Source organism: Nomascus leucogenys, chromosome 17, assembly GCF_006542625.1.
Source record: "Nomascus leucogenys isolate Asia chromosome 17, Asia_NLE_v1, whole genome shotgun sequence".
Lineage (NCBI taxonomy): Eukaryota > Metazoa > Chordata > Mammalia > Primates > Hylobatidae > Nomascus > Nomascus leucogenys.
In genome coordinates, this window is record NC_044397.1 from 5264113 (window position 1) to 5279526 (window position 15414).

A 15414-nucleotide genomic window follows, 5' to 3' on the forward strand; every position below is an offset into this window, starting at 1 on the left:
CCAGGCTGGAGTGCAGTGGCACTATCTCAGCTCACTGCAACCTCTGCCCTCCGGGTTCAAGCAATTCACCTGCCTCAGCCTCCCGAGTAGCTGGGACTACAGGTGTGCACCACAATGCCCAACTAATTTTTGTTATTTTTCGTAGAGACAGGGTTTCACTGTGTTAGCCAGACTGGTCTCGAACTCCTGACCTAAAGTGATCCACCCGCCTAGGTCTCCCAAAGTACTGGGATTACAGGCATGAGCCACTGCAACGGGCCACTCCCACATATACTTTTGAATCTCAGGTTGAATTTTCACATAATACTATTAATGATATTTTCAGGATGAAACTAGTGAACATGTTTTGTACTTTTTTGTTTGGTAGCAGTGATGATCCTGTACTGAGCTATATGTATAGTTTCATCCAAGTCTCCTGGTGATCAAGATCTGTAAGATGACTGATGGGTGTTAAGGAGATGCCACCTGTGGTACAAAGCTAAGCAAGCTGGCCCTGAAGGGATCAGACTTTTTGATTAATTAACTTAATATTCTTGCTAAAGAGCTCTGTACCTAAAACCTAACCCCTTTTACAGGAGGATGGCTGACTGGAGGCAAGATGGCAAAAGAAGACTGGTCATATTAAATTCAAGGATTCTGAATACACTGGGAGAACACGTGTACACACACACACACATGCAACCACACATGCACAGACTTAGAAATGTTATCCTCAACTCTCTGCAGAGGAGAAGTGGCAGCCAAAAGTGGATGAGAATCAGATTGGTAAGGATTAAGCTTCAGAGCTTAGTAGTTTGTGCTGCCTCCAGATCAAAGGGGCCTACTTGCTACAACCTGGTGAGGCCATTCATAGAGCTGATGTTAAACAAGCATGACATGCATTTTGAGCCACCCCAGGATCCTGTCCCCAATTTGTCCCACTGCTTAGGCCCTGCTCAATAACAGTTCCCTCACTAACCTGGGGAATCAGCTCTGTCTACACCTTGGTCAGCTAACCCAACTTCCCTATGAATCCCAACACATGCATGTTCCAACCAATGGAAGAAAGATGTCACTCACAGGCCAGAATTTTTCTTAAGCCAAGAAAGGATTATCCTGTGCAACAGAACCCCTGATCTCATTTGCTAACTCTTCCTTTTACTGAAGATAAGCATTATACTCTGTCTTTAGCCATACTGTATATGTGATCCAATGGCACATAGATCAGCTCCATTAAGTGCAGCACATGTGCAATGAGACTTGCACAATGCAAATTACTTCCTGTGTGTCATTCTGCTTGGGATTACCACATTGGTATTAAGAGTCTCCCTAAAGGAAAGTGGGGATAAAAGTCTGTACAGAAATGAAAATATTTCTCTTTTTAAAATATTTGTTGAGATTTTGTGCTTTTGAAATGGAACAGGAAATCAATTGGGGAGAAGAGCCAGATACAAGGTTGGGTTCGGATAATAAACCCCCAAACAGAATGTGGATATCTGTCTGCAAGCAGGTATTTCGAATATCTATACAATAAAACCTGTAAGGGGAAACCCAAAAGCCACTCGAAGTCTTTTGTTTTGTTTTGTTTTAGCATGATCTCTCTGACAAGCTAGTGATAAAACAAGGTCTGAACTAAAGGCTCCCTGTTCTCTACTGCCACATGGAAAAATTTTATCCCTACCACTGAGAGAATCAGGATTTACCCTTCTAAAAGCTGACCAAAGGAATCATGGTTTGTCCCTGTAGTATGGCTCTCTAATGCCATGTTCTCTACAGCAGCTAGACAAGCAATCATAAAAAAAAATACATACATATATACATATATCAAAGTGTATATATGTATATATGTCAGACTTTCTTGAATTGTACCCTTGAAATATGTGTGGTTTATGAAAATTATACCTCAATACAGTTGTCAAGCATTATTCAAACACATACACAGATATGAGTAATTTACTCCTAATAAAATAGGGGATGTAGGCAGTGGCTTCTTAAAAGTATTAGGTGAAAACTGACAGGAAATGTTATAATAGATGGATAAGGCTGACAATACCTAACACTACTGATCAATTTTGCATGAAACTAGGGCAACTAGACCTCCCTGATTCAATGCCATGGAAGGTTCATAGCAGCATTACCTATTATAAAATACTCTTGCTAAAAGAACTGAGCCTGAGTCCAAGGAAGCCTTTGGATCTAACTACCAGTTTATAGGAAACATAGGAGCCAAGAACATACTATCATAGGCTGCAGTTAGCCAAATCACCAAATCGAAATGTGGCAAACGCTACAGGATCAGTCAGTCATATGGGTTCTTTAACAAATAAATGGCATTAAAAAAAGGCAAGTGGGAGTGGATTTGCTCTAGATTATCAGAAACCTAGAGACACAGCAATCAAATGCAATCTTTGGTTCTTATTTAGATCCATACTTGAACAAACCAACCATAAAAAGATATTTTTGAGATAACTGGGGAAAAATGTTTTAAAATACTGTCTGTATCTAGCTACACCATTAGTTTTTTTTTTTTTTAAGTTTTATTGAGGTATAATTGACATACAGTGAGCTGCACATATTTAAAGTTTATAATTTGGTAAGTTTTAACATATGATATAGTTGTGAAACCACTGCAATTAAAACAATAAACACATCAGTCACCCCTAAAAGTTACCTTGTGCCCCTTTGTAACCCCTTCTTCCAGCTTCCCTCCCTACCACCACCCTTAGTCCACAACTAGAGAAACTGAACATGGACTAAGTATTAAATGACACCAAGTAATTATTAATTTGATGTGATAATGGTGCTGTGGTTCCATTTTTAATCTTTGTATGTAGAAATACCTCTGATATATTTATAGGTGAAATATTAATATTATAATTGATATATGGAATTTGCTTTGAAGTACTCCAGGAAAAAAAAATAGTAGAAGGACAGAAAAAACAAGATTGTCAAAATGTCTATAATTGTTGAGGCTGGTTGACAGGTACATGGAATTCATTATACTATTCTCTTTATTTTGGGGTATGCTTGAAATATAACATAAAAATATTTTTAGGCCAGCATGGTAGCTCACACCTGTAATCACGGCACTTTGGGAAGCCGAGGCGGGCAGATCACTTGAGCCCAGGAGTTCAAGACCAGCGTGGACAATATGGTGAGACCCCATCTCTACAAAAACTACAAAAAATTATCTGGGTGTAGTGGCATGTCCCTGTAGTCCTAGCTACTCGGGAGACTGACGTGGGAGGATTGATTGAGCCCGGGAGGTTGAGGCTACAGTGAGCCATGATTGTGCCACTGCACTCCAGCCTGGGCAAGAGAGCAAGACCCTGTCTCAAAATAAATAAATACGTAAATAAATAAATAAATAAAATACTTTTAAAGACAAAAAAAGCAAACAATATATCAGTAGTGAGAGAAAACCTTGAGATACAAGCTATTCACAAATTAGATACGTAATGAGATATTCTTCATTTTTACCATCATTTCTAGTTTTACTTTGAAATGTACCCTTTGAAAAACACCTCCCACCTGATCCCCCACACCAAATCAAAGTGGTGCAGTTTTTCTCAGTAGTGTTAGTCACAGAGATTGCCTGCATCAGCCTTTCTGTCTGGGCCTCAAGTTGCCCCCAACCCCACCACCCTACCAAATCTCTTTCAGTAACCTCGCCAGATTTTTATCCACAATTTGTCCACAAAATTTCCTGATTACCTCTGTCTTTGGAGGGCATGAAGCCACTTCAGTCAGTCTGTTGAAATGCCCTTGCTTAGCCAAATGTTGTTCTCTCTTTCTGAAACTTCCCCTTTACTGGGAAAGAAAAGTCCAAGGCCGGGCATGGTAGCTCATGCCTGTAATCCCAGTACTTTGGGAGGCTGAGGTGGGTAGATCATTTGAGGTCAGGAGTTCAGGATCAGCCTGGCTAACATGGCGAAACCCTGTCTCTACTAAAAAATACAAAAATTAGCCGGGTGTGGTGGCGGGCACCTGTAATCCCAGCTACTCTGGAGGCTGAGGCAGGAGAATTGCTTGAGCCTGGGAGGTGGAGGTTGCAGTAAGCCAAGATCACACCACTGCACTCCTGATTTTTTAACAATTCTGCTCCTTCCTCATGGACTCCAGTTATCCAGATGGAAAGAAGCTCATCCTATACATTTATAAGTCTCACTGTAGTCTCAGCAAACAACAGCACAAAAATTATATATTTAAAAATCCAGTATTTTTGTTTTTCTGACCCCAGTCACATAAAGGTTACCCCCAGTCTACGTAACATTGGTTTTACGAAGCAAAATCTGGCCACACAGATCCAGCGCAGTATTCACAAACACCAACCAACAGGTTGGTTTTCAATCATAGAAACAATGTGAAAAATAGCACTTGGTCTAGTTTAAAAAGCCTATTGAATCCATAATGTATGTATAGTAGAGTAATAGAATACTAGTGCTACCACTATAACAGTTAACTACCAAATGTATTTTCTCTGAGAAAATTATTTCAAACTTGCAACTTGAGACGCCAAGAATTGCTTTCCCAGCTGCAGCTCAAGCAGTGAAATTGGGAATCTCCCTCCTCCCACTTTCTCCACATGGCTGAAGAGGGCTTTCCACACATGGTCATTTGTATGGCAGACACATATACATTAGGAACTGTCTGCAGAGAAAAAAAGGAACAATTTCCGTGAATAGAAAATAAATCTGACTGGAATTTACAAATGGATCCTCAAGATTAGATGCCGGTGTCGGTTATTTTGGTGGTTGTTCTAAGAAATGGGAACCCGTCTTCCTGATGTCCTGCTGCTTAAACGACAGCAGTCCATTTAGTTCTGTGTCTCTCCTGCAACACACCGAAGCATATCTGTCAGGAAGGAGGCCCATCATATTTTGCATGAATGAAGACAACTTTTAGGCCAGGCATGGTGGCTCATGCCTGTAATCCCAGCACTTTGGGAGGCCGACGTGGGCGGATCACGAGGTCAAGAAATCAAGACCATCCTGGCCAACATGGTAAAACCTCATCTCTACTAAAAATACAAAAATTAGCTGGGCGTAGTGGCACGCGCCTGTCATCTCAGCTACTCAGGAGGCTGAGGCAGGAGAATTGCTTGAGCCGAGATCACACCACTGCAATCGAGCCTGGGGACAGAGTGAGACTCCATCTCAAAAAAAAAAAAAAAAAAAAAAAAAAAAAGACAACTTTTAAGTACTTGGTTTCAAGAGAAAAGATGACAAATATCCAAAGAAAAGGAGCCAAATACACAGGAGTATTTGTTAAATATATACAGAAGGAGAACATTAGAAGCTACAAAGAGATCATTCATCATTCATGCACTTTAATAGGGGATAGGTTACATAAATTATAAATCAGCCATACATGGAAACCACCAGTTATTTTTTAAAAAGGAAAAAAGAGGCAAGGCTATATGTACAACAACTCAAAATATAGTATGTGAAAAAAGCAAAGAGGCAGAACAATGTGTATATCATGAATATACATACAAGCATGCAGATACACACTCATGCAAATAAGAGGATAAACAAGAAGCTGGTAACAGCACATGCTTTGTGGGATGGAGATGGAAAGGAGACTCAGTGGTCAACCTTTGTACCTTTTGGGGAAAAAAATCACATTACCTATTTTAAAAAAGGACATGGCACTGAGAAGATTCAGTGTTTCAGTAATCTTAAAAATTGAGGCATCAGCAAGATTACTGAAGATAAGCACAGAGCTAAAATGGTTTACTATGTTTTCCTTAGGAAGTAAGATTTAGAGATAGGCAATCTGATATTTATGGTATATAGAGTACCTAAGGAATTCTAGTTAGTAGCACTAGCCATTACAAAAAGAGTCCCCTCCCCACATCTTTTCCATAAGCCAATGACTGCAAAATGCAGGCTATGAAGAGTCTGTGCTCTGCAGAGTGGCAATATAGCAGAGCCTCAGTCAGTCAAGTGTCAATCATTTGACATTTCTTATCAACCAAGGTACCAAAGTAATTTCTAGTCTTCTTCCCCAGGGGCCACCACCAAAAACTGTCCATAGAAGTGAATTTGTGGGCAGACTCTCTTTTCCCCAGCTCTCAAGAGATCTTCCTTCTCCTCATGGAACAGCTCCTAACATTACTGCAGTGTGCTGGTAATCTCTCTCAATATCCAACCAACCTCTCTGAAGTGGGCAGTGGAGGTGGTGGGGGGGTCAGGAGAGAGGGAGAGAGAGAGTGTGTGTGAGTGTGTGTGTGGGGGGGGGGGGTGGACAGTGAAGGGAATCGGCTGAATGGTGAAGCACCCCTCCTCCATACCATTCTAAATTTAAAAGGTGCACTATAAGCCTCAGTTTCTTAGTGCATAAAGTTGGAGAGCATTAATACCTACACTTCAGAGAGCTGTTCTGAGGGAGGCTCAAATGAGATAGCCACGTACTCTGAAAGTAGTTAAACCTAATCAAAATACTGGCTGACTTGGCCAGCCTTGTTACTCATCCCCAGGCCAGTTATTTTTGCCTCCACAGAGCCTAAAGTCAGGCTGGTTTTCAGCATCTTATAGTAACTGAGTCTCTAGTTTTGATTTTATCCAGGAAATTTCATCTAATAAGGTGTTCATAATAAGCTATTCTTAAACAAGAAAATGGAGGACACTTTTATATTAAAAACAAGAAAAATCACTATCTTTTTAAAGCAAATTTGAGGGTTTTTCTAATATCCATTTTCTTAAATCTTTAAAAATTGTTTCATAGCAACACAGTGCAAGGATAATAAAAGTCCAATTTAGATGGCTTTTTAAAAAAAAAAAAAAAAATAGCATCACCGGGCACAGTGGCTCATGCCTGTAATCTCAGCACTTTCGGAGGCCGAGGTGGGCAGATCACCTGAGGTCGAGAGTTCAAGACCAGCCTGACCAACACGGAGAAACCCCTCTCTATAAAAATACAAAATTAGCTGGGCATGGTGGTACATGCCTGTAATCCCAGCTACTCGGGAGACTAAAGAAGGAGAATCGCTTGAACCCGGAAGCAGAGGTTGTGGTGAGCCCAGATCGCACCATTGCACTCCAGCCTGGGCAACAAGAGCGAAACTCTGTCTCTGAAACAAAAAACAAAAACAAACCCAAAGCATCACAAAATGCAGTCAAATCAAAGAAAGCAGAATCAGCCTTAGCTCACTCTGCAGTGAGGGTATGCCCATTGAATACTTACAGGTCCAAGAGAATGTGCTGCATGGCAAAAATATAAAGGGGGCCTTCTTTCAAATAAGGCATAGAAGGCATTTCAAAGACGTGAACTGTGCATGAACCCTCATCTCTTGTACAAGAATAAAGCAGACATACTTCTGGGAACTCAACTATAGTGAGCAGGCACAAGAGGTGAGAGGACTGGGCCCTAACTTGTACAAGAATCAAACAGGCTGACCACAAAAAGAGGGCCAGTGCATATCCAGGCAATGAACTTACTACAGTTTAAGTCCCACAAATCTTAGGTACTTCTGCCCTATTTTAAAATATCAACCTCCTGGTGTGCCAGTAAGTCTCACCATTTGAATTAAGACATCAAAGTCCCTATTAAAGGCAAATATTTTAAGGGAAACACCCTAACCCAATCAACTACCAATAACTAAGTGCAGGTTAATTTACTGTAGCAGGAGATGGAAAGCAGAGCTCAGGCATATGATACTGCCTAAGTTAATGTTGACAGAAAGAAACTGACGAGGAAGGGAAAAGCATGACTCATTGCCTGAGATCCCACAGAAGGAAGTTCCGAGCCTTAAGGTTGCAATGGACACCAACAAGAGAGGTCACTTCAAAGAAAAAAAAAAAAAGATATGAGAACACGAAAAATAAGTCTCACTGACTTCATAATTTTTTCCAGCATCTCTCCTATGTTGCCTGTGGTAAATGTGCTAAACACTGTACATACCCATGAAATTATTATATCAGTGAGGTATATCCTTAGCAAATATTCAATAATAAAACAAGGCATATATGTAATTTATTAAATTTTTAAGAGATATGAATAACTAGAAAAGTAATTATTCTAAACTAACCTTTAGAATAATAACCTTTAGTTTATGAACAAGGTGTTGTGTGAGCCTGATTTCTCAGTAAATTTTAGAATTATTTTTGTCTTTTTTCCCTCAAGACAGCCTACCATTGAATGTTTATTATTTTTAAGTTAGTGATTACAGACAGCCTACAGCCAAGGGTAAATAAAGAATAGCTTGTTTGAAGACAGGACAACAGTCTCATCAAACCACCTAATTTAGCTACAATCAACTTATCAAAATATGTATCATCACTATACCTACCATTCACACAGAAACTTAACAGAACTAATAAGAACTAAACTGGGCCAGGTGCAGTGGCTCACGCCTATAATCCCAGCACTTTGGGAGACCGAGGCAGGTATGATCACTTGAGTCCAGGAGTTCGAGACCAGCCTGGGCAAAATGGTGAAACCCCATCTCTACAAAAAATACAAAAAGTTATCTGGGCATGGTGGCATGCACCTGTAGTCCCAGCTACTCAGGAGGCTGAGATGGGAAGATCAATTGAGCCCAGGAGGTATAGAGGCTGCAGTGAGCTGACATCACGCGACTGCACTCCAGCCTGGGTGACAGAGCAAGTGAGACCCCATCTCAAAAGAAAGAAAAAAAAGAACTAAACTGCTTTGAAGGAACTATGAATAAGAAACATCCTATCTAATACTGGCAGAAGCAAAATACAAAATAATACATATTATGCATTCCAAGAGACCAAACAGTAGATCTCTAAGGGACCATTTAATGTATTACTAATTCTAAGAAGCCGACATATATAAGTCTGCTGACAAAGAAAATATGCCATAGAATTGTTCCAGACATGATTTGCTCCTTAATGGGAAAGTGGGAGCAGGACTGTTAAGGTGATGATGTCATTGAGCAGGTTCAAGAAATAAAGAATTGTCACATGACAATGATATAAAATGTCTCCAAAACAGCAATTAAGGTTTTATCTTCTGAGGTTGAAGTTAGAAAAAAAATACAGTGGACACAATGATCCATCTGCTACAAATACTAAAACCCTGAGGTTTGAGTGACTGCAGAGTTCTGGGACCCCCCAAACCCAATCAAAGTGACTTAGATACAACCTCACAGAGCCAAAGAGAGTATGACTGTGGAGGACTGCTAGCCTCCTGTGGAGGACTGTGGAGGACTGCCTGACCACAAATTGAAGGTCAGCAGTAAGAGGGGAGCATCCTCTGACCAATGGTTAGGCAGTGTTCTTCCTTCAGCTAAAGACAGCAAGTCCCCCAACTAAAAAATACAACTACTGAAGCTTGTTGATATCATATAAGGGCCTGATACCAACAGTCACTAAAACCATCCAGCAGACTCCCTCTGCACTGATTCCTTGCACAGAAAACCAAGAAGATTCATTTTCTCACTGAAAATGAATCTTCACTCCAATGATATTGATCATATAAGTCAGTTCCCAAGAAACTGGGCATCATACATTATTCTCACAAAATTGAGGCTGAGAACCTTTAGAGATAAGGTCTAGACCCTAGTTATGACTTCACCAAGGTAATGCCACCTGGGAGGGCTCTGAGTAAGAAGCTAGCTAGCTGGCATTTTCAGAGGTAGGTTACTCCCCATTTATTTAAGATTTCTCCAAGTAGAATATAGTCAGGCTGGGCGCGGTGGCTCACGCCTGTAATCCCAGCACTTTGGGAGGCCGAGGCGGGCGGATCACGAGGTCAGGAGATCGAGACCACGGTGAAACCCCGTCTCTACTAAAAATACAAAAAAATTAGCCGGGCGTAGTGGCGGGCGCCTGTAGTCCCAGCTACTCGGAGAGGCTGAGGCAGGAGAATGGCGTGAACCCGGGAGGCAGAGCTCGCAGTGAGCCGATATTGCGCCACTGCACTCCAGCCTGGGCGACAGAGCAAGACTCCGTCTCAAAAAAAAAAAAAAAAAAAAAACCTGAGAGAGCAGCTTTCCCACTTTATCTCTTCTCTGAAACAGTTTAATTCTTCTGTGGTTTATCTGTTCCATGAAGGTCTGATAAAACTTACCTGTAAACCTGTCTCATCTAGGCATTTTGTAGGATTGTTTCAATGTTTAATATAGCTAAGTTCAGATGAAGATCCAAAAATCCTCCCAGTGATCACAGGTCTCCAAGTCTTGGGAAATTATGCCTTGGTAACCTAGTGTCTACTTTAACCCCTACAGAAATTCCATATAAGTTTATACTTTTGAAAATAAATAAATAGTATGTTAACGACAGAAAGACAATGATGGAGCAAACAAAACAGATTTGCAACCAATTCAAATTTAGGAAAGCAGGCCAGTCGTGGTGGTTCACACCTGTAATCTCAGTACTTTGGAAGGCCGAGCCAGTGGATCACCTGAGGTTAACCAGTTTGAGACCAGCCTGGCCAACATGGTGAAACCCCATCTGTACTAAAAAAACAAAAATTAGCTGGGCATGGTGGTGCATACCTGTAATCCCGGCTACTCAGGAGGCTAAAGCAAGAGAATCACTTGAACCTGGGAGGTGGCGGTTACAGTGAGCCAAGATTGCACCATTGCACTCCAGCCTGGGCAACAGAGCAAGACTCCGTCTCAAGGAAAAAAAAAAATTTAGGAAAGCAGCATGAAGCACCAATGCTGACTGGCCAAGAGATTGTTATACACTGGTGCTACCTGTACAGGCTGATTGATAGGAACCTCCACACAAGATAACCTGCACTGTCACTATAAAAGGTAGAGCTATCGACTGGGAGTGGTGACTCACGCCTGTAATCCCAGCACTTTGGGAGGCAGAGGTGGGCAGATCACCTGAGGTCAGGAGTTCGAGACCAGCCTGGCTAACATGGTGAAACCCCGTTTCTACTAAAAATACAAAAAATTGCCAGGTGCAGTGGCTCACACCTGTAATCCCAGCACTTTGGAAGGCTGAGGCGGGCAGATCACCAAGTCAGGAGTTTAAGACCAGCCTAACCAACATGGTGAAACCCCGTCTGTACTAAAAATACAAAAATTAGCCAGGTGTGGTGGCATGCATTTATAACCCCAGCTACTCAGGAGGCTGAGGCAGGAGAATCGCTTGAACCCAGGGGGTGGAGGTTGCAGTGAGCCCAGATTGTGCCACTGCACTCCAGCCTGGGCAATAGAGTGAGACTCTGTCTCAAAACAGAAATAAAAATAAAAAAAAATAAAAATACAAAAAATTAGCTGGGCGTGGTGGTGCGCGCCTATAATCCCAGCTACTCGGGAGTCTGAAGCAGGAGAATTGCTTGAACCCAGGAGGCACAGGTTGCAGTGAGCCGAGACCATACCACTGCACTCCAGCTTGGGCAACAAGAGCAAAATTCCATGTCAAAAAAAAAAAAAAAGTACAGCTATCATTTTTGAAATAAACTAATCATTTTTCTTCACCACTAACTCTCCTGAGCTTCTAAATCCATACTTCACATTAAACATTACTCCAAACTAAAATTAAAACAACCACCACAACAACCCATAACCTCCCCTTTTAATGGGCTGTCTGTATGATAAAGTCCAAGTTCCTTAGACAGACCTTCAAAAGTATCACACACAATCTGACCCCAAACAAGCTTCTCATATTATCTCCCACCCTTTCTTTGCGTCCAAACAACCAGATGGACTGGTCTACTCACTATTTCTTCAGATGTCCCAAGAACAGTCAATTCCTTGAGATGCTATCCTTCCTCTTCTGTACTAACCCTCAAAGCCAGCTTAGGTCCTGTCCTTTTTTAAAGGCTTTTCTTGACCATTCTACTACCCAGTGAATCTCTCCCTCAAAGAACACCTCATTGTTCACAGTCCTCAATTGTTTTATCTGGTTTACTAACCATAGTCCAAACTCCTTAAGGCAAAGTCTGTACTGTTTTTTTACCATTCACCCCCTGCACAAGGCTCCTGATATAAAGAACTAAGAACTTGACCCCAAATCTTTCCTGGGCATCTTTTACTCATGTTACCTGATAGTCTTGATTTGTAATTCTAGGTGGAGCTGCTTCCCTTTGATAAATTAACTGAGCAGAGACAATTGTCTTCTGAAATTCTGTGATGATAGCTCATTTAACCTATTCTCTCCCAGTTCTAGCTCCCTTGCAGGGCACTATGTAAGACTATCATGCTTTCCTAGCTACATATGTATGTACTGGCAAATGCCTAAGTCCTAGTATAAACAAAATTGGGTATGCGCAGGCAAAAAAGTCAAATGTTTCAAAAGACTTGGCTTTCAATAAACAGCTCACACACATGGTGTGTTGCTTGCAAAGAGAAAAAACAAGCATGGTAAGGATGCCATTTTTAATGGCTCCCAAAAATATGACATATTTAAACGTGTTTTTTTTCCAACTAGAAACCTGGTGTTATTATGAGGACTGGGTTGTTCAAGGATACCAGCTTCCACGAAAGGGTATTTTTGGCAAGCACTTTATCACTAGAAATTAGTCAAAAAAAACCATTTTCTGAGTGCTCGCCTACAATATACCAAACACTATGCTTTAGGTGTAGAAATCAGCCAAAACAAGATTAGGCAACATTACAAAAATATCAACTAACTAAAATGATTGACTAATTGAATGTCTTAAACCTTAAAACACTAGAATAATTTAATTGCATTGCCATGGTATCTGCACTCAGTAGTTTATTCCTGCTGGGTGTTCAAAGATCAGTGCCATAGAAATTCAGTATCTAGCATCACTGATTTTCTTGGCTTTGTGCTTGTTAAAACTTGGTATTTCTATTGATACAGTATTTCTTTTTTTCTTTTTTTTTTTTTCTGAGACAGTCTCGCATTGTTGCCCAGGCTGGAGTGCAGTGGCCCGTCCTCGGCTCACTGCAACCTCCACCTCCCGGGTTCACGCCATTCTCCTGCCTCAGCCTCCCGAGTAGCTGGGACTACAGGTGCCCGCCACCATGCCCGGTGAATTTTTTGTATTTTTAGTAGAGATGGGGTTTCACCGTGTTAACCAGGATGGTCTCAATCTCCTGACCTCATGATCTGCCCACCTTAGCCTCCCAGAGTGCTGGGATTACAGGTGTGAGCCACCACGCCCAGCCTTGACACAGTATTTCTGTAGTTCTATAGTTTCCTCATACTGTTCAGATTCATATAGTCTTCAATAGCAGCTAGAAAAAACTCACTAAGAATAAATATAATCAAATATTTCTTTTATTCTTTTGCTTCTCAGTAAATGTTTTCTCATTAATTCTTATAGTAGAAATAATTTCAAAATTATAATAATAAAGTATTTAAGCACTGACAAGAAACACTACTCCAACAACTTCTTCCATACTCGAACAATTTTTGAAAGATTTTAGAAAAGTGATTCTAATTTGAAATTCAAATAGCGCAAATAAATCCATGTAAAATACCTATATCAAACCTTCTCACTCAGTAGTTCTTATTGGTATGGGTAAAAATATAGGTTAAAATAAGGCAAAGGTGGACAAGATTATCACAGCATGTGTGTAAGATTTCTGAAATGTAAGAAGTAGTAGCAAGATTTCTGGACCCTAGAAAGGGCCAAATGATGAGGTTTGGGGTGATAGCACATTTGGAAAACCCTAGTTATTAACCTAGTCCACACTATTCGGCATGTGATTTCAAATCTGTCTTGGCAGTTTATCTACGAAGCTGTTGCTGAATTCTGCCCTTTTGGCAAAACACTGCCAATGTTGGTAAAGTGAGCACAAAACTAGAAAACATGTTGAGTATATTAAGTGGGTCCACTTTGTTTAAAACTTAAAACAAAGCTTTAACCTGTACACATATTTGAATAGCTAAGAACACTGAAACATGCACGCCGTCACTAGGAAGAAATCGAAGTAGGCAACTAAAGGAAATTTGTCCTATTTAAAGTTCTCATGAGTTCCTCTGTAGTATGGGGCATTCTTGGGTCTCTGATGTCCTTGAGATGTCTGACCTATGATTCTCTACTTAATAACTACCAATTCCATTCCTATGATACCCATACTTTACCTCACTCTATCATAACATCTAGCACTGAGCACTATCTAAAAAGCCTCCCATGCTGTTGAGAAAATGGAAACAATGATTATTATTTTTTTTTTGAGACGGAGTCTTGCTCTGTCACCCAGGCTGGAGTGCAGTGGCGCAATCTCGGCTCACTGTAAGCTCCGCCTCCCGGGTTCACGCCATTCTCCTGCCTCAGCCTCTCCGAGTAGCTGGGACTACAGGCGCCCGCCACCACGCCCGGCTAATTTTTTTTTGTATTTTTAGTAGAGACGGGGTTTCACGGTGGTCTCGATCTCTTGACCTCGTGATCCGCCCACCTCGGCCTCCCAAAGTGCTGGGATTACAAGCGTGAGCCACCACGCCCGGCCGATTATACAATAATAACAGCAATAACAATTAGTAAAGAACATCAAGTATCAGGTATTTTTCACATCTTCTCTAGCCCTAAAATGCCCAGATACTATTATCCCAATTTTATATATGAGGATCTTGAATATCAGAGAGGGTAAATGATATGGTTTGGATCTGTGTCCCCACCAAATCTCATGTTGAATTGTAATCCCCAGTGTTGGAGGTGGGGCCTGGTGGGAGGGGACTGGATCATGGGGGCAGTTTCTCATGAATGATTTGGCACCATCCTCTTGAAGCTGTTCCTGTGATAGTGTGTTCTCACAAGATCCGGTTGTTTAAAAGTGTGTAGCACCTCAACACTCTCTATTTTGCTCCTGCTCCAGCCATGTAAGATGTGCCTGCTTCCCCTTCACCTTCCGCCATAATTGTAGTTTCCTGAGGCCTCCCCAGAAGCAGACGCCACTATGCTTCCTGCAGAATCATGAGCTGATTAAACCTCTTTTCTTTGTAAATTACCCAGTCTCAGGTATTTCTTTACAGCAATGTGAGAATAGACTAATACAGTAAGTATTCTCAAGAACATTTACATAGAAAATAGCTGAGTCAAGGTTCCAGGTCAGTACTGCCTATCTTCAGTTTTTATAACATATGATTGTATTCAAGAAATAGGAAAGAAAAAAATAATATAAGAGTAGAAGTGGGCCGGGCGCAGTGGCTCATGCTTGTAATCCCAGCACTTTGGGAGGCCAAGGCGGGTGGATCACAAGGTCAGGAGATCGAGACCACGGTGAAACCCCGTCTCTACTAAAAATACAAAAAAATTAGCCGGGCGTGGTGGCAGGCGCCTGTAGTCCCAGCTACTCCGAGAGGCTGAGGCAGGAGAATGGCGTGAACCTGGGAGGCGGAGCTTGCAGTGAGCCGAGATCGCGCCACTGCACTCCAGCCTGGGTTACAGAGTGAGACTCTGTCTCAAAAAAAAAAGAAAAAGAGTAGAAGTGGAGAGATGGTAATAAGGAAAGAAAACTGATGATTCTTAAGGAGATGAATCATTCTAAGCCCAAATCACCACTAGTCTTCAATCTGGGTCTCTACCCACCATCAA

At 41.3% G+C, this 15414-nt stretch overlaps 1 protein-coding gene and 1 non-coding gene across 3 annotated transcripts in view; one reads left to right on the forward strand and one right to left on the reverse strand.

The window, feature by feature from the left end:
• USP49 (ubiquitin specific peptidase 49) overlaps positions 1 to 15414 on the reverse strand; it is a 97531-nt gene that overhangs the window by 25667 nt on the left and 56450 nt on the right. The gene's annotated exons all lie outside the window — the stretch shown is intronic.
• On the forward strand, positions 12597 to 12736 carry LOC115831049. Its single transcript, XR_004026597.1, has one exon. It is a non-coding gene; the product is annotated as a small nucleolar RNA SNORA8 (small nucleolar RNA).